The sequence below is a fragment of the Episyrphus balteatus genome, chromosome 3 (assembly GCF_945859705.1).
Source record: "Episyrphus balteatus chromosome 3, idEpiBalt1.1, whole genome shotgun sequence".
NCBI classification, from domain to species: Eukaryota; Metazoa; Arthropoda; class Insecta; order Diptera; family Syrphidae; genus Episyrphus; species Episyrphus balteatus.
The window spans coordinates 53,093,899-53,113,197 of NC_079136.1; positions in this window are offsets into that span (position 1 = coordinate 53,093,899).

A 19,299-nucleotide genomic window follows, 5' to 3' on the forward strand; every position below is an offset into this window, starting at 1 on the left:
GGATAACTTGGGCGCCAGGATTTGATAACGGGTTTTTGTAGAGGAGCTCAATACAAACATTTTTTTCTTTGGGAGGAGGGTCTATCTCTCCCCGTTTAGGTGGGAGGGGCAATTTTTCTAAAAAAAATTATCAAAATAAAAAAAAATTATTAAAAAACAACGGCAACACTTACAGTAATAAATTATACCATTTCCGAAAGGTAAAGTTGTACATTTGATTCTAATTTTTAAATCAATGTAATATAACTAATAGTTTTTGAAATAATCGATTTCAAAGTTAAAAATAGGCGAAAAAAAATGTTTAAAACTCATTTTATACTATTTTTGTCCAGAATTTTAGTAAAACAAATTACTCACACAGAAAACTGCCTCAATTGATTCCTTATCGAACAGTGAAAACTTTATGTTTCTATGTCTTCTAGTTTTTGAGAATTTCTAAGTGGTTTAACCGAGTTACATGTTTTATACATTGTTGAAAAGGTATATTTATCTTCTATCAAAAATTTTTTCAATGGGCGAAGGTCAAAAAAACCGTTTTTTGCACGTAACTCCAGATTTTGGGGGTGTTAGGGGATTTTCAAATACCGTTTCGTAATCAGTGCGACTAGCTCTACAAAACCTGATAGGTCTCCGCCCGCGTATATTTTGAGTTACACCGTGTTATTAATCTCGTATATTTTTCAAAGAGTTGAGCATTTTTTTTTTTTTTCAAAGTTAATGGAAAGCTATTTTTAATATTTTTGAATGAAAAAATATTAATAATACCCTTATGCCAACTAAGAAATTTTTTGAGCTAAATCTTTTAAAAGACTAGAATTTAAGTGAATTAAGCTTAAAGTTCTTATTTTCAAATCAATCTACAATTTTTTTTAAACCCATTTATCTGACTTTGAATATTTTATTTTAAAAGAAATAACGTTACTTCAATGTACACATTTTTTCCGTCTCTAAAATGCATTAAATTACAACAAAAAAAAGAGGAAAAACCAAATTCGTAAAGCCGTTTTTGAGTAAATTACGATATGGTAAAAATTTTTGTATTGGAAGAACATGTTCTAAAGGAAATCAGAAAAAAATAACCTGTTCCGAATTTTAAGAAAACCCTTTTACCCGTTTTGGCTGCAATCTTCACCATTGTTATGTTCGTTTGTTTACATAATTGGAATTTTTTTTACAGGAAATTGAACGACAAAATTTTTCCTAATTATCTTCTTTTTTTTATGTTACAAGTATGTGAACATTTTTCATAAATCTTTCATAAAGCTTAAATATTCTTTAAAAAAACAATCTGTTTTGATTAATCTGATGTCATTTACATTTTTACAGCGATTACTTTCTCCTTATGTTCAACTTATTCCAACTCAAAAAAAAATAAATGATTTCAATTTCTAATTACCGGAGGAAAATCCCCATCCATTACCATAATTTGATTGAAATTATTTATGAAAAATTATTTTTAAGGAAGATTCATAATGTTTTATACCGGAACACTTTTTGTCAAGGCTAAAAACATTTACTCGTATATATCAAAATATTCTTTTACACGTGCCATGTAGAATTATTTCTCTCCCACACCTGCTATTATGTCCTCTGAATAAACGAATAAAAATGATAAGAACTGAAATAAATGAAGCGTTTAACTTGAATCAGCACTTTAAGGGTTTTTTTCTTTACCTCCCCCGCCCGTTCCACATCGCATAAACATGGAAATACTGAATTCCTCTTATATTTATCGAAAGTACAATACAAACATAGGAGCAGCAAAAGTATTTTCAACCCCCTCTCAGCAGAGCTCACACACAGGATAACCTTGATTTATTTTAAATAATCAAGATCTTATCCTTGAAAGCAATACATTTAATGTGCGTGTCGTTTGTACCTGTTTTTTGTGTGTGTGTATTTATAATACTCTCGAACATTTTTGCCAGTAAGACACATTTTGCAACCTCATTAATTCACTTTGCCAGGATGTAATCACATAATAATATGGGGAAAGGGAATATCATCTTATTTTATATGGTTGTTATACAATCACAAGGTGATTTCTTTTACCGTTACGACATGTTTGCAAGTTAGATAATACCTTTGAATTTATAAAAATAAAAGTTGTGTATACATGTGAATAATTACATATTTGCAAAAGAAAATATTGACTTCCTGAAATTATTTGAAACAATTTTCCCGAGTAAAAATGGAATACCGCCGCACCACCGCCGCACCAATTCTGCACCACGTCCACACGGCTTTTTGACCGCCGTACCACAGCCGCCCCACTATGATACAAAATTTCTAAACCAGCGCCGCACCAAGGCCGCACCATTTGAAAAATGTCTAGGCCGCTGCACCACCGCCGCACCATTTCATTTTGTATGAAAAAATTCGCTGCACTACAGCCGCACCACGTCCGTACCATGATCAAAAAATTCTATTCTCGTCTTTTACAAATGTTTAAGTCGTCTTCCAAATTATTTTGACTTAAACAACAAACTGCCAGTTCGTACAAATAATTCGTACAAATAAATGAATCGGTGGTCGAGTGGTCAAGGCGTTGCACAGTGTGTCGAGCCCATACAAAAGTTTATCATAAATACTTGCAGCTAAGTTTTTGGAGTTTTAATATCTTTTTTTGTGTTTTTATGGCAGGAATAGAAAAAAAAATTACAAGTTAACAAATTAAACAACCTATTACTTTTTTTTTAGTATAATTTATGAAATTAACATTTATTGAAGAAGCCACTTGTGAGCAAAATTAATTTTTTTTTTTATATATAAACAAAAATATACTTTTCGTAAGGTTTTTGGTGTGCTGATCTCGAATCCGAACTCAGAAAAATTCTATCATATCACGTTTTTGAAATATTCCCGTTAGAAAATCTGAAATGTCGTTTTTTAACAGTTTTTGAGGTTATGTTCTTGAACGTGGTGATTTATTTTAAATAAATTTGTGACAGTTTCTAAAAGAACTAAATGTTTTCTTTTAAAGCCCGTTTAAATCTTTTCAATATCTTTTTTCTACCTTGAGAAATCTTAAGTTGAAGTCAACTTGTTTTGTTTATATTCTCTATACAAAAAAATCGTATGTTTATTTGCGTTTCATAGCAAATCTCGAATAGTTTTTTGTCAATCGCTTTCAAATTTTGAAATAACGTTTTATTTGCATTTTCGTAAATTCTTATATCGGCGAGGTTGGTAAATACGCTATAATACACAGTAGAGCGTGGCCGGGTCAAGTAATTATATTAAAAATCTAGTATGCAGAAAAATATAATTTTTTTCTTGTTGAAAACAATATTTAAAATATTTTTAATTACATAAACAGCTTTTTGTTACTTGTGTATGGCTAAAAATTATTAAAAACATCGATTTTTTAATTTTTGTGATCCCCTTGAAGATGTTTCTCAAAAAATGAATTATTTTGAGTACTTGACTCGTAGCACATAAATGTGAATATCTCTGGTAATCGCAAACAGAAGCAGACCAAACTTTGCCAATATTAAGTATAAGCCTATGGCAAAATAATATAAAAAAATTATCGATATGATTTAATAAGTATTTTTTTAAATTAAGTTTAAAAATTAATTTTTTTTTTTTTTGGCCATTTATCAAAGAAATTTTAATAACTCATATATAATTTTATAAATTTAATTTTTTTTTGTTATACGTTTTACAACAACACTCAAATAAACAAAATAACATTAACAAAATTTTTCAAACAATTACCAAACGTGAAATATATACTCTCAAAGATTCCCATAAATTCCTCAAAATATTTTCGATTTCCGAGGTACTCATGTTTCGGAGCTTATTTTGAATACATAACCTGGGTTATTTTGTAAGATAAATATGTTTTCATATGAGTTGACACTTCTAAATTATATTTTAATAGCAAAAATATTAATTTTTAACAAAAAAAAAAGTGATTTATCATAAGGGGACGACACACTGTGCGTTGGTTGGGTTGCTAATTGAAAAAGAACTACATACTCGGGTTCGAATCTACTTCTCGTCGGTAGTTTTTTTTTTATTTTTCAATCAAAAAATGTATATCATGGTGCAGTGAATTTTTCCATACAAAAAAAATGGTGCGGATGTGGTGCGGTGGTGTGGCGAAATTTTCCGCCAAAATTTAATTTCTATTTTTACTTTTGTTAAAAAAAAAAAAAACTTTTACAAGACTAAAAACTTATGTGGGTGTTTTTTTTTGACAAAGTTGTTCGCAGTATAATGATTTTCCAAATATCAACATCGAACAAAGATTAAAATTATTTCATTCGAAAGGACATAATTAACTAGCCTTTAGTGAAATCTATAACAATTCACAACTATTTAGAACCGTGATAATTCAGTCAACCAAAACTAACTCAATATTATTAGTTTAAATGGTATAAATTTATTGCAATAAAACAAGTTTATTCATCATAATATCCTGGCAGATATTGGTTTTCATTTCAACATTCAATTTATTATTATTATTGAATCTCAACAATTTCGAATCAATGTCAAATGAATAATTTTCAAATACGTATAATGTACACACTGATGGCGTATGATTCGATAGAAATGTCATTTACATATTTTTTTTTTTTTTTTTTATTAAAATGTTTTTAAATGGAATTATTATTGAAGAGAAATTTACTGTGCTTCCTCCAATCAACACAACGCAACGAATGTATTCAACTTGTTTGATGGAATTTTATTAAAGCTGGAGGCAATGGGAGAGATGACACACGAAGGGAGAAAGCGACACGTTTGGGATTTAGCGTGTGCATGTTGATTTAATCAATTGTTTGATCTGAAATTATTCGAAATGTATATGAAATCCTGTTGGTTTTTGAGGATATTTTTTTGTTTTTTTTTTTCATTTTTCTTATGTCAGATTTCATGAAGAGACACATTAAATGTGTTAGGGTAAACTTGGGTGATTTAGCAAGTTTTCATTTACTTGGACAAAGAAGTTAATTTTTATAGCATACACAGAGAAAAATAGCCCACATAAAATAGAACAAAAACAATAAGATTTCTCTATGGTTTTCATACAAGAAGGGAACCTTATTAAAACAATCGGGTTTTCCTTATTGTTTTAAAATCTGCAAAAAAAATAAAAAAAAAAACATGACCAGGCTGAGAGTCGAACTGGAGACTTCAAATCATTAGTCGCTCACCTTACTACCTGAACCAACCTACCATGAAAATATTGATCGCGATTTTTGTTCTAGTGCTAAGTTGCAAAAAAAATCAACTTTTCAGTCAAATTTTAATAAGATTTTCTCTATAAAAATAATAAGAAATCTCCTTAAAAAAACCTTACTAATAGTTGATTTTAGTAAGATTTCCTTATGAAATGTATGGACGGTAAAACAATATGGCAATCTGTTAGTTTTTAGCGGGTCATATTTTTTTCTGTGTAGGTACAAAATCATGTTAATTTTTAAAAGAAAAAATTTTTAAATAGGTATTTAATTTGAAATAAGTTTCATGTCTAATCAAATACTGAACTAATATAAAAATAATAATGATTTTCGTCTTAATATGCGAGATTTCTACTAGGTATTCCTATCACAAAAGAATCTTTTACTTAAACATGTATGCAAAAAATTTAAAACATATATTAATTATAATCCACCCCAATGTACCCTATACAAATTTGTAATTTACCATCGATATTAAAAGAACCTTGCGCAATGATATAATACCAGTATGGAATCAGAATTCAATCAACTTTTTTTTTTTCATTTTTGCTACATCATAATAATAGCACATTTCCAATTAAAATAGGAATTAAGTTTTGAAAATTATTTTTTTTTAGATAATTTAAAAGTAAATAATGATATAGAAATTTAATGAAACACACTTCTAGTTGCTTTAGAATATCTGAAGATTTTGGAAAAGTTTAATTTTTCCAAAAACGGCTGAAACAATAAAAAATAAAATGCACGACTGGGTCGCACGAACTTGCTCTTAGGGTTAAATTTGATTAAATTTTTAAGACTTTTTATATAGAAATTTGGAAAAAAAAAATAAAATTCGTTTTAAAAAAAAAAATTAAATTAAATGTGAAATTAAATTGCCCTTCAAAACAAGTACCTATGCAGTTTTTATTGATATATTAACATGCATTTTTAGAAAAAAAATTTTCAAAATCGTTAGAGCCGTTTTTTAAAAAACTAATTTTTTATAAATCATTTTTTGGAAAAAAAGTTTTAAAATAAAATTGGTATGCCATTTTGTAGAAATCACTAATCAACATCTTAAAACCAAATTTCAAAAAAATTCAATGTCCCGATTTTTAAAAATTTGATTTTTCAAAAAAAAAAATTTTTTAATTTTTTTAAAAATCCAAAAATTATTTTTTTGGAAATTTTATTTTTGGTTTATATTTATAGTATTAAAATGCTTCTTTACAAAAAGTTTCGTTGAAATCGAATAAGTGGTTTCGGAGATAATCGGATTTGAAAAAAACGGTTCTATGGCAGGTACCGTTAATAATGATTTTCAAAAAAAAAATTTTTCATTGAAAGAAAAGAAAGGCCTTAGCTTAAAACTTACATTTGAATTTTGTAAACAAAATCGTTGAAGCCGAGATATTTCAATTTTACTAAAATCGGTATATGACAAGTACCGTTATTTTTGGTCCAAAAAAATTAATTCCAAAAACCCCTCTGGAGAGTCGCCAAATAACGCTACATACCAAGTTTGACATTAATCGGTCCATGCGTTTAGGCTGTAGCTCCTTATACAGACAGACAGACAGACGGACTTCCGGGACCCACTTTTTTGGCATTGTCTACCATCGTAATGTCATGGAAAAATGTTATCTCAACTTTTTTTTTTCTACGAATGCATAACTTGATATATAGTACCTATATCGCAAGTAAAAAAATCGTACATGACTTTCAAAGCGAGGTCTATCTTTTAGTAAAACTTTAACGGTATTTACCAAAAAAACGTTTTCACAAATCTTCCAACTATATGTTTTTGGAGCTCAATTTGATTTAATATTGTCCTTTTCCTTTAAGAATCGAATTTTATGTTTTTTTTTTAAATTTTTTTTTAATACATTTACCAAAGCTCTTGAAAATCAAAGCAACTTGAACTCTAAGTGCATTTTATTTTGTTAATTTTTGAAGGCTTTTTAGTTCTTTCTTGTTCAAGAAAGTTTTTGTATATAAAAACTTTTATAATAAAATTTGTTACCTACATATATTATTTTTTCAAAAAAAAAAAAAAAATTCTTAATCCAAAACTTTTTTTTTAAATTTATTATATACGAGCAAATGGTGTACTTTTTATATTAAAAATGTGTATCACGAAAGTGCAACAAATACACCAAATATTTTGGTGTATTTTAGACTTTTGTGCTACTTGAGCGCAGATTAGAATAAATTCCTAAACACTTTTATTAAATCAAATATTGCACCCAAAAACGAATAAATTCTCCAAAAACGAGACCTATTTAGCTATCGTTTAGTTATTGACGATTATTGAGAAAACAAAGAAAAAAAAAACAATTTCAATTTCAGGAATCGAAATTCGGACACCCGAGTAAGAGGTAACTACTAAATAACCTAGACTAACACGACTTCTAAGGATACGAAAACTTTTATTTATATAAACTATTTAGGAAATATTGAATCAGAATTCACTTAAAATAGCTTTAAAGATTCTCAAACTGTAAAACGATTATCATCGATTCGATTATCGTTTTCAAAATTACGGAATGACCCCCCAGTTAATTTTTTTTACGAAAGTATCAAAGATCAAGAAATCGGTTCTATTGCAATGTCGTTTGAATCGTTGTTATGGTGAAAAACAAATATATCATTTCAGCCATATGGCAAGTACCTACCTTGGGTATGGTAAGTTTCCAAATTCGGTTTCTAATAGGTATTCTACACTGAACCAAATCCTTACGTAAATACAACGAAAAAATTCGTTGAGCCAACGAAAATTTAATTAATTTTCAGCCGATGACAAATTTAATTGGCTCAACGAAATGGCTTTCATACGTTAATGAAGAACTTCATCAATCAACGAAAACTGTAGTATTTTAATGAAATTTTTCATAAAAATTTTTGATCGAGAGTTAATGAATTTTTACATCACTTTACGAAATTGATATTTTTCGTTAGTCAATGTATTTTTTGATTAATTTATGAAAGAACTTTCGTTAGCTAAGGAATTTTTTCGTAAATTTAATGAACACATTTATTAAATTACGAAAAAATATTTGTTTGCTAACGAAACTTTTCGTTGTATTAATTGTATTTTTTTATTGGACTTGTTAAATTATTATTTTAATATAGTCCAAACCAAAAATTGGCGTTTCGACCCGGTGGAGCTCACTTAAGTCAACTGATGTCCGAATTATCGTGAGACACCTTGTCAATACGCAAATATTTTTTATATTCAGCTCAGCTTACATAGATTTTTGAACAAAAACCTAATGTGAACTATATAAAGCAAGATTCAATTTTTAATCATTAAAACAGAAATGCACCCAAGTGTACGTTTTTTTTTTTGTAAGGCAACGATTTTTTTCGTTAACTGATGTATTTTTTCATAAGCCAATGTAATATTTCATTAGTATATGAAGAATTTTCATAAGCTTATGAAGATTTTCGTTAGTTAATGTTGAATTTCATAAGTTAATGAATTTTTTCGTTACTTAATTAAAACTTTAATAAAGTAAGGAAAAAATTCTTATTTTTATTCTTTAAAATGAGTATGAAACTTTTCGTTAATTGATGAATCTTTTCATTGAATTGGATTTTTTGGCACTAAAAAGGGAGAAAAAGTGTATGAAACGTTTTCATTAATTGATGAAGATTTTCATATTACGAAAAATTACATATTTTCGTTGAGCCAACGAAAGTTTCGTTGGGCCAGCGAAAATGTAGTGTATGAAACGATTTTCGTAATTTTACGAAATTTATTATTTTCAGTGTATGCATATTTCCAAGTTATGAATTTTTAAAATCTATAATTCTGTTTTCCGAAATTCTGTAATTCAAAATTCTCTGGCGCCGGGTACAAAGGGGTTAAGTTCGAAAAAGTAGTTTTGAGAGAAATGAAATTGAAGTTTCAATTTTTGTTTGTAAATCTGAATATTATTATTTAGAAAAAGTAATGATGCAGAAACATCATCTATAAGATCTTTTTTAATATCCATATGCTGTTGACCAGAAAATGAACGTTCTTTAAAAAAAAATGTGTTGACTTAACACTTTAGAGCCATTTAGTCATCAAAAATAAACTTGATACAAAGTAGTTACGTCAAGAAAAATCTTTGTTTACATTGATAACAAAGTTTAATTTGTAAAAGAAAGTTGGAAATATCAATGTGATTATTTACCAAATGTGAGAAAGCTTTTTGAGCTAATATAATACTATAAAAAATGACTTTTCGTTTTCTGTCTTCCTCTTGACTTAACGCCTTAGGACCAATTTTTTTATTTTAAAATTAAAAATTAATGCAAAAACAAAGGAGTTAAGTCAACTTACACCCTTAGTACCACAAAATTTTAAAATTTTTTGACTTAAACCCTTTGTACCGAATCATTTCTAAAGGAAGGAGATACACTAGAGCTACGGCGCACGGTTGTCCAAAATGACTTATCTCGTTGCAAAAATCATAACTTTTGAACGGATTGAGTTAGCGGTACAATTTTTTTTTTTATTTGAAGGACATTTCTAGGGCTGTTATACCAATGAATTTCAATAAAATTATTTCACAGGGTGTTTCGGAATCATCGGCCAAAAACAGATTTTCTTTAAAAAAAAAGTTTAAATTAAAATTGGTATGCCATTTTGTAGAAATCACTAATCCACATTTAAAAACAAAATTTCAAAAAAATACAATGTCCCGTTTTCGAAAATTTTATTTTTCAAAAAAAAATTTCAAAATTTTTTTAAAAATCCAAAATTTATTTTTTTTTAAATTTTATTTTTGGCTTATATTTGAGTTATATAAGTGCTTCTTCACAAAAAGTTTCGTTGAAATCGAATAAGCCGTTTCGGAGAATATCGGATTTGAAAAAAAAAACGGTTTTATGGCAGGTACCGTAAAAAATCCATTCGGTTCCATGCATTAAGCCGAATAGGGTATGTGTACCAATCAATTGTTGATCCAAAATAAAAATATTTAGCTGCGCATGCTTGCGCACTGCCGAGATTTTGTACTTTGAAAAAAAATGAAGGCAGAAGGAACAGATTTTCTTTAAAAAAAATGTTTAAATTAAAATTGGTATGCCATTTTGTAGAAATCACTAATCCGCATCTAAAAACAAAATTTCAAAAAAATACAATGTCGCGTTTTCGAAAATTTTATTTTTCAAAAAAAAATTTCAAAATTTTTTTAAAAATCCAAAAATTATTTTTTTTGAAATTTTATTTTTGGCCTATATTTGAGTTATATAAGTGCTTCTTGAAAAAAAGTTTCGTTGAAATCGAATAAGCCGTTTCGGAGAATATCGGATTTAAAAAAAACCGTTCTATGGCAGGTACCGTTAATAATGATTTTCCAAAAAAATTTTTTTCATTTGAAGATAGACCTTGTTTTCAAACTTACATTCGAATTTTTTAAACAAAATTGTTGGAGCCGTTTTTGAGCAATTACAGCTTTACTGAAATTGGTGTATGACAAGTACCGTTATTTTTGGCCCAAAAAAATTAATTCCAAAAACCCCTCTGGAGGGTCTCCAAAAAATGCTACATACCAAATTTGAAGTCAATCGGTCCATCCGTTTAGGCTGTAGATCCTTATACAGACAGACAGACAGACGGACTTCCGGGACCAACTTTTTTGGCATTCTCTATAATCGTAATATCATGGAAAAGTGTAATCTGAACTTTTTTTAGATGTGAATTAGTGATTTCTACAAAATGGCATACCAATTTTAATTTAAATATTTTTTTTTTAAGAAAATCGGTTTTCGGCCGATGATTCCTAAACACCCTGTAAAACAATTTTCTTGAAATTCATTGGTGTAACAGCCCTGGAAATTTCCTTCAAATTAAAAAAAAACTGTACCGCTACCTCAATCCGTTCAAAAGTTATGATTTTTGCAACGAGATAAGTCATTTTGGACAACAGTGCGGCGATAAGACCAAACGAAAGAGAAAACAAAACTGACTAAAGTGCAATAAATATCCGAAAATCGATTTTTTGGACTTAACCCCTTTGTACCCGGCAGCAAAGAAGTTTGAATTTCAAAATTCTGTAAATGAAAGAAATACTTTTTTTTTTAATGAAAAAAAGTAAGCACTATTTTTATAAAAAAAAAAAAAAAATTCCTGAATGTTAAAAGGTGTGAACTTAAATTTTTTGTTCTACGCATTAACAATTTTTTTGTTAATGTACAGAACACAGGATTCTGAGTTTACAGAGTTTTTTTAAAATAAAGAACAACAACACCTTCCCAATAAATCTCTGAATGAATGATGAATTTAATTTGTTTTTATTTTCAATGTTTAAATATTTTTAATTTTGAGTTTAACTCCACCTTTTTTGGCCAGTATTTCTATTTACTGGCTTCGAACAATATTTTGAATATCAATGAATAAGCCGAAAGGTATGAAAAACCTAAATAAAATTTTAAAAAATTGAAAAACAAAAACATTTCTAATGTGGCCTTATCTTAGAGTTACAAATTAAATTCAAACAAAAATGTTTGACCAAAGCGTGTGATTTACCGAGAAAAACTATGAACCACCGAAAAGTAAATAAAGTTGATTGAAAAACTTTTCTCTTTTCCAATTTTTTTTTATGTACCTATTTTTTTTTTAAGAACTTCAAATAGAATTTCACATACAAAACACTTTCATATTGCTGGTGCACGTACGCACGTATGCAAGTTGTCGAAAGGTTTGTTTGTAGGTACATTTCAATTTCCGGTTTCATCGCCAATTCAATATGGCACTTCTTTGTCCTGGCATTTCTAAAACTCCGCGAAAACAAAGTTTTTTTTCGACACTTTTTGCTGTAGATGCACACACTCACATGAGCATGTTGAACCCTTTCGGGTATCGTACACAACAACACAAGGTAACATGATGACAGGGATGGGACTTTTTGAAAAAAATGTCGAAGTAGATTTGAACAAATAACGCAGTAGATTCATTTTTATCGCAGTAGATTTTTATATTTGTATAAAATTTTATAAAAATTAACAAAAACTCAACATTTATTTCTCTTTAAGAAAATATAACAAAAACAGAACAAAAGACAAATGTATGCATTGACTGCAATCAGAAATACGATCAAACAAAAATAATATGTTCATAACATTTTAACATGAGATTCACGTGAACCCGAAACATTTTTGTTCGCATAGAAATTAAAAATATATTGTAATTTTCCCCCGAATGGAATTTATATTTTCGGCAAAACTAGTTCCTTGTGCGTCACTAAAATTTTAGTTAGAAAAGACCTGTCGACTACCTCACTCATTAGGTGTGTTTTTTATTACCACCGGGCTTAACTGGACAAATAAAACGCAGTCGGGGCTAAGCAATTTACATGTTAAATACAACAACACCTTAGCCCCGTGGGCTTACTTGTTTAGCCCGGAGATTTCTCTGGGCTTAACTTTTTGAACAGTTTTAAATCTGTGCTACCAAACTATTTTTTTCAAAAATTGTTTAGAATTTGTTTAAAAACGTCAAAACTCACTTTTGGAATGACAAAACGTATTTAACTAGTTTTGGTAGCATACATTTTTGTTTCTCTTTGTAAAACATACAAAAAAAACCCGAAAGCGAAAATATGACAACTCTAAATTTTTGTTGTGTCTGCTGTTTTCGGAACATTCAATATGCAGTGCTGTTGAAAAATTGAATTTTTTCGGGTGAAATCTTGTTCACATGAAAATCGCTGATTTATTTTAAAACAAAAAGTGCAGTAGATTTTATTTAAAGTCAGTAGATTTGTTTCTTGAAAAAAATGCAGTAGATCTACTGCAATTGCAGCAAAGTCCCACCCCTGATGATGATATGACTTTTGCAATGCATTTTGCTATTGATATTATATTTGTTTTGTTGCATTTGTATGTTATAGACATAAATGTATTTCAATTCGAGTCAAATTTCATTCTATTAATGCTAGACCAGATTTAAGATATTTTTACTTGCGATATAGGTACTATATATCAAGTTATGCATTCGTACAAAAAAAAAAAGTTGAGATAACATTTTTCCATGACATTACGATGGTAGACAATGCCAAAAAAGTAAGTCCCGGAAGTCCGTCTGTCTGTCAGTCTGTCAGTCTGTCAGTCTGTCAGTCTGTCAGTCTGTCAGTCTGTCAGTCTGTCAGTCTGTCAGTCTGTCAGTCTGTCAGTCTGTCAGTCTGTCAGTCTGTCAGTCTGTCAGTCTGTCAGTCTGTCAGTCTGTCAGTCTGTCAGTCTGTCAGTCTGTCAGTCTGTCAGTCTGTCAGTCTGTCAGTCTGTCAGTCTGTCAGTCTGTCAGTCTGTCAGTCTGTCAGTCTGTCAGTCTGTCAGTCTGTCAGTCTGTCAGTCTGTCAGTCTGTCAGTCTGTCAGTCTGTCAGTCTGTCAGTCTGTCAGTCTGTCAGTCTGTCAGTCTGTCAGTCTGTCAGTCTGTCAGTCTGTCAGTCTGTCAGTCTGTCAGTCTGTCAGTCTGTCAGTCTGTCAGTCTGTCAGTCTGTCAGTCTGTCAGTCTGTCAGTCTGTCAGTCTGTCAGTCTGTCAGTCTGTCAGTCTGTCAGTCTGTCAGTCTGTCAGTCTGTCAGTCTGTCAGTCTGTCAGTCTGTCAGTCTGTCAGTCTGTCAGTCTGTCAGTCTGTCAGTCTGTCAGTCTGTCAGTCTGTCAGTCTGTCAGTCTGTCAGTCTGTCAGTCTGTCAGTCTGTCAGTCTGTCAGTCTGTCAGTCTGTCTGTCAGTCGGTCTGTCAGTCTGTCTGTCAGTCTGTCTGTCAGTCTGTCTGTCAGTCTGTCTGTCAGTCTGTCTGTCAGTCTGTCTGTCAGTCTGTCTGTCTGTCTGTATAAGGAGCTACAGCCTAAACGGATGGACCGATTAATGTCAAACTTGGTATGTAGCGTTATTTGGCGACTCTCCAGAGGGGTTTTTGGAATTAATTTTTTTGGAATAAAAATAACGGTACTTGTCATATACCGATTTTAGTAAAATTGAAATATCTCGAAAACGGCTCTAACGATTTTGTTTAAAAAATTCAAATGTTAGTTTTAAGCTAAAGTCTATCTTTCAATAGAAAAATTTTTTTTTGAAAATCATTATTAACGGTACCTGCCATAGAACCGTTTTTTTCAAATCCGATTATCTCCGAAACTGCTTATTCGATTTCAACGAAACTTTTTGTGAAGAAGCATTTATATAATTTAAATATAAGCCAAAAATAAAATTTCGAAAAAAATAATTTTTGGATTTTTAAAAAAAATTTGAAAATTTTTTTTTGAAAAATCAAATTTTCGAAAACGGGACATTGAACTTTTTTGAAATTCTGGTTTTTAGATGTTGATTAGTGATTTCTACCAAATGGCATACTAATTTTATTTTAAAACTTTTTTCCAAAAAAATATTTATAAAAAATTAGTTTTTTAAAAAACGGCTCTAACGATTTTGAAAATTTTTTTTCTAAAAATGCATGTTAATATATCAATCAAAACTGCATACTTGTTTTGGAGTGCAATTTAATTTCAGATTTTATTTTATTTTTTTTTTCAAAAACGAATTTTGTTTTTTTTTTTCCAAATTTCTATATAAAAAGTCTTAAAAATTTAAGCAACTTTAACTCTAAGAGCAAGTTCGTGCGACCCAGTCGTGCATTTTATTTGTTTTTGATTTTGAGTCACCACACCATACAACTTGTTGCATTGCAATACAAACCGCTTTTACCAACTCATTCTAATAGAATGCATACCATTTCCCCCACTATCAACTCTTTCATGAAATAGCGATTGCTAGGTACCTACTCCTTTTCTACAGTAGAGGTTCAGGTTGCAGAAATGAATGTATGTAGATGCTCTTTGGTGTGAAGCCACAATTAAACTGAGCTTGTTGATAATAATATTATCAACTATTAAAGAAAATTTTCTCAAAAAAGACCAAAAACAGTAGATTTTGAAAGTCCATATTTTATCCAATTTTAGTCGTATTCAATTTTTGTGACCATTTTGTTGAAAGATAAAGTATTTTATTTTCTCCGTTACATGTTCAATATCTATAAAAATGCTCAAAATATAGAAATAGACTATTTTATTAAAAACATCAAACATTTTATTTTTTTCTCTTTTTTGAATAGTTTTTAGGTACAATATTTTAATTTTAAACATTTTTAAAAGGATATATCGATAGGAAATTTAATTATCTACAGAAAATTTCTTAATAAAAATTTTAAAACTCGGCTTCCTTTTCAAGTTATACATAGATAAAATAAAAGCAACAAAATCAGTCGAAATATTGATCGTTACAAAAAATTGTCATATCTTTAGAACTTATTTTGAAGAAAATTATTTTCTTATTTTTGACAGAAAGTGCACTACACATAAAAAATATAAAACTACGAAAGATTTTGGTTTTTTATTTCAGTAAGAAATTTTTTTGGCAAAAATTTCCTTTAAAAATCGATTTTTTTTTTTTTCAAATGTACACATCTTGAATGTACCAAAAAAATTATTCCAGTGTTTGTTGCTTCTTTATTCAGTTTTCAGGTGCTGGTTTTTCTGTTCAGATTGATAGTTTATTACTCAAGAAATAGCCCGAATGCTAAGTACGCTGGAAAAAAACGACAAAAACTTTTGAAAAATCGATTTTCGAATCTATATGAAAAGTATAACTGCACTTGGTGTCCAAAAATTTTTTATTTTTTTGGTAAACTAGTGTAATTAGAAAATAAAAATCGTCGTAGAAAGTTCAGATATTTGATAACTAGGTACATTATTTTAATCGATGGCAGTTTATTTTTTGGCATTCACTGAAAATCGGAGAATTTTATATTATTTTTTGAATTTCTTTATAAATTTAAAATTTTAGTAGAATATCGAAATTGTATCGTTTGCTGATGATGCTTCAATAACCATAACATAGCCTAAGTCTGTGCAGGTTTTCATAAATTGAACATATTCCAATCTGCCTGTGGGGTATAATACTTCAAAAATCTGTATTAAGTGATGAAATTGAATTTCCAACCGCTGCGATGCGAACATATTCGCTTTATAGTCGACAACGACGACGACGGACGTCCATCTGAATTGGATTGCAATATTTTTTCTTTTTTTTTTTTTAATTTTTTTTTTCATTTCACTCTAATGGGATGTTATGTCGGATTTTTAAGCCTTGGATGGTTTCGGTTCTGCATTTGGATGCTGTGCCTAATATCCGAGCAATAATTCATGCACCTACTACCTATGTATGTATATGATGTTGTGGATCGCGTGTGATTTTGCTAAGCACTTTGGAGCTGTGGCAGCAATAGCAGCAGCTCCATATACAAGAACCAAACAAGCGTTGCCCTATAGCATAGCGACAGAACTGCAACAACTGTATATTGGACTATTAGATTCGGCGTGCATTGTTTTGACAAAAAACTAATTGAATTCTGGTTGAGTGAACAAATTCGGTTTATGTGTTTGGTCAAGTGTCTAAACCACAATCCAGTTTTGCTTGGAGGTTTTTCGGTGTGGTGTTGTTATGTTATAGAAGGATGATGATTGCGCTATGGAGTATTGAAACGGTGTGGGTGGTTATAGTGACTGGTGGTCCACTTGGATTGTTAAATTTGCAAAAAAAAAAAACAAATTGCTTAGTTGTTTTCAAATTTGCAATGAAATTAATAATGCAGTATTGAAATGAGTTTTTGCTGTTTTTTTATTATTCAAGTCCACTGTGTTGAATGCTTTACGGCTATGGCTTTTAAATTTGAAATTTTATTTTTGTTTATTTAGTTGATTGTTTCAAAATATTTTAAAATTTTACACAAAACATTGAATAGCTAAACATTTTTTTTTTCAATGGAAAATTGCATAAAAAATTAAAGAGACTCTTTTTGACTTGATACTAGCTACTTGATTTAATTAAACCATGAGAATCCAAATTATGAAATATACTGTTTTTTAGAATATAGAGATAGCATGCGGAAAATATCTTACGGAAGAAAATGCATTCGATGTCCTTGAGTTTTTACTTGCGATATAGGTACTATATATCAAGTTATGCATTCGTACAAAAAAAAAGTTGAGATAACATTTTTCCATGACATAACGATGATAGACAATGCCAAAAAAGTGGGTCCCGGAAGTCCGTCTGTCCGTCTGTCTGTCAGTCTGTCTGTCTGTATAAGGAACTAGAGCCTAAACGGATGGACCGATTGACTCCAAACTTGCTATGTAGCAGTTTTTGGAAGCTCTCCAGAGGGGTTTTTGGAATTAATTTTTTTGGACCAAAAATAACGGTACCTGTCATACAAAAATTTCGGAAAAGTTTAATTTCACGAAAACGGCTCCAACGATTTTGTTAAAAAATTCAAGTGTTAGTTTTTTAACAAGGTCTATCTTTCTAAGAAAAAATTTTTTTTTGAAAATCATTATTAACGGTACCTGCCATAGGACCGCTTTTTTCAAATCGGATTTTCTACAAAACTACTTATTGTATTTCAACGAAATTTTTTATACAAAAGCGTTTATATAATTTAAACATAAGCCAAAAATAAAATTTTGAAAAAAATAATTGGATTTTTGAAAATTTTTTTTTGAAAAATCAATTTTTTGAAAACGGGACATTGAATTTTTTTGAAATTTTGTTTTTAGATGTTGATTAGTGATTTCTACAAAATGGCATACCAATTTTATTTTTAAACTTTTTTTTCAAAAAATTATTTATAAAAAATTAGTTTTTTAAAAAACGGCTCTAACGATCTTGAAAATTTTTTTTCTAAAAATGCACCTTTATGTATCAAATAAAACTGCATACTTGTTTTGTGGGGCGATTTGATTTCAGATATTGTTTTATTTTTTTGAAAAATTAATTTTATTTTTTTTTTTTATACCAACATTTCCCAAGTTTCTATATAAAAAGTCTTAAAAATTTAAGCAACTTGAACTCTAAGATCAAGTTCGTGCGACCCAGTCGTGCATTTTATTTTTTATGTAAGGAGTGGATTTTTGATTCACCTATGTATATTTTCATGAATTTTTCATGAAAATTCCACTTAGAATTTTAGATTTTAAGTCAAAACTACCTTTGAATTTATTATACACGTTACCTCTCATACACTTCTAATTTTTTATTTATGACTTTTTTGACAACAGCTTTAAAAAAAATCTAACATTTACATAAGTATTTCAGAGCCTCAAACATTGTTGCTTCATAAAATCTTAAAAAAAAAAAATAAATTGTGTGCAGTACCTATTTTCGAATAAAGTTATCTACATATGTTTTGGAAATAGGTATCAGTATTTTCATAACGGCTCAGTTAAACAAAAAAAAAAAAGTGAATACCCAAAAGAACATTTATTTTTTAATTCTCTTTAACCATTAGACATGAGGACAATTTTAAAAACTTTTTCGATAAAATGTTAGAGTCGTTTGGGGTAAGATTGCGCAGTGGGTAAGAGCGCGCAATGCTTATTTCTTGAGTTGTGTCCAAAAAAAAAATTAAAACGAAAAATGAGGAAATCAGCGCTTAGTAAGGCGTCAATAAGTAACGATTTTCGCGAGTGTGTGCCCAGCTCAATTTTATTTTAAAAGAGTGTTGAAAAAACCCGGCGAATAACAAAAAAAAAAGTTGTGCTGGAAAAGTATGTGGCGTCGTCGGCGTGGCAGCATTAGATACCGAGAGTAGCATATATTTTTGAATAGTGCATATTTATATTTGATTTTAGTCAAAAATTTGTTAGACTTTGCTTTATTTTATTATAAGTTTGATAAATAGAAAAAAAAGTACCTTTGTGGGCGCGCACATTCTCCCCATATTAAACTTTTCTTTTTTTTAATCTGATTTACCTACAGTACAGAGAATTTTTGAACTTGAATCTTAAAAAACGAAGGCTGTTATTCATGAATTCCAAAAAGGAAAGGCTCTGATTTAATTAGAAACATTTTTTGTCTATTTTGTTTTATAAATAAAGTTTAAGTTTTTGTATTTGAACTTAATTTGTTTTTTCTTTAATATTTTCATTTATTTTAGTGAATAGTGAAAACTTGGAACTTTTGAAAGAAAGTTTTGTATTACATTAAGTTTTAAGAATCTTAGTAAACTGTCAAGATTCTTATTAAAATTATGTGCGCGCTCTTGCCCTGACTTAGGGGCAAGAGTGCGCACTATGACTTCAT